This window comes from Oculina patagonica, chromosome 1 (assembly GCF_052425735.1).
Source record: "Oculina patagonica isolate OP01 chromosome 1, crgOcupat, whole genome shotgun sequence".
Classification (NCBI taxonomy): domain Eukaryota; kingdom Metazoa; phylum Cnidaria; class Anthozoa; order Scleractinia; family Oculinidae; genus Oculina; species Oculina patagonica.
Genome location: NC_135758.1, coordinates 12,901,269 through 12,903,165, shown reverse-complemented (window position 1 = coordinate 12,903,165; position 1,897 = coordinate 12,901,269).

The following is a 1,897-nucleotide window of genomic DNA, read 5'->3' as shown; positions in this document are numbered from 1 at the left end:
TGTGTTGTCGTTGGAGTTGAAACGGAAAATTGTGTTTCTTGCCAAATGCCTCGCTCGTCCCCAGGCGTCCCTTCTTGATTGGAGCGCGGTGCGCGTGGAGTTGTGGGCCTAACCATCAAGCTCGGCGAACCCTTCCGCCATTCACGGACGAAATGCGCCGGTGCCTGGTTACAAGGCAGTCTCGCCAATATGATAGACGTTACACGTGTTTTCACGTGAACAGGAGATGTGGAGAGTTATTGGATTTGAATAGAACAGACAGACTCGTCAAAATGGTGGTCTATTCCCATCCCTTCTACAGTACGTTTATATCCATTTAACATTACATCGCAGCGATCAACTAGGGAAAGTTTCAAAAAATATGATGACTTCAATGAAATCACCTTAAAGTAATAGCTTTTCAGTGAAGAAATTGCGGCACATCTTGATGCATTTTTGGTCATTAAAGATGGGTTATTGACCAATAGGCCTTTCTCGATTATGCTAGCATTTTTTGGGAAAACGAGCATTTTTCCCCGTTTTTTCTTGAAAGAGAATTGCTAGCATTTTCTGTCATTTTTCATGACTGTGATCCAGATTTCAGCACTCAGAACTAGGAAGGATTAATAATCCTAAAGTTTCACAATTTTGTTTACTTAATTTGATTGTTTTCTGTCTGTTTCGACTGTTTGTGCGTTGTGTAACTTGTGTACTTGTGTTGCGTTACTTGTGTGTGTACACCAACGTAATGAAAGGTGTGGGTGGTCAGCGGGTAACTCTTTCTCTTGCTAAGCAAAGATGGCGTCGGCCACGAACTTGTAAGATAGACCAGTTCCATCATGTAAAGCAAGAGATCGATCGATAGATTGATCGATCGATTTCCAAACTTTAAACGGCATCTTATAGCCCTCGTCGAACTCTATCATCTATCATCCTGCCAAGTTTGACGTTAATCGGCAAAAATGGGCGTGGCACCATATCGATCGTAAAATATAACCCTTCTGACCCAAGTTTTACAAACAAACAATTATTAAGTATCACCTGTTGTTGGTATGAGCATATAATGTAAGAGTTTGTACGTTTTGTTTGAAATAAAACAGAGCATTCTTTGGAATTCAAGTGGCATTTTTTAAAGAAATCAGGCATTATATTAGCATTTTTTTGGCTTTATGCGAGAATTTCTAGTAGCAGTTTTACTAGAATAATCGAGAAAGGCCTATTGACCAAGGGGGTCATTGTATATTCATTGATTGTGGGCAATCCACAAGTTGCTCGGCAACTTCAGTTTTGGCAACTTTTCATGATTCGAGCAACTTTTTTCCTCCCGAGCAACTTATTGCATTTTGAGCAATTTCCAAACCGAAGATTTCCGAAAGTGTTCCGAGTGTTGTTTAAAGGTAATGCGAACGTTTCCGAAGATTTACGAAGTTTGCCGAAGACTGGAGACGTTTCAACTTTGGGCTCATTCTGCATTAAAACTTTACAAAACTCGTCAGCAAACATGTCATGTTATTTAACAAATTTTCCCCTTAGTATGTTATTTAGATACTTCGTTTGCTGTAAAATTGCATAAAACTGCTTAGAAATCTTACCCTCAAAGGGAAATTAGCATATATTTAGAGAAATTCCCTTGATTAGAAGCAGCGTTTTGGATTTTTTTGGAGCAACTTTCGAGCAACTTTTATTATCAGGAGCAACTTTTTTGGATTTTTGGAGTAACTTTTGAGCAACTTTTTGAGAAATTACGGGCATCTTTTTGGGAAATCTCGAGCAACTTGTGGAAAGCCCTCCCCCAACTGAATGTACCATACACCAGGCACTGTATATCAGACCCACCGGATAAATCATCCATTGGATAGTGATTTGTCCGGTGAATAGCGCTGATCCACCCTTAGTACAAATGGGCTCGATCATTATT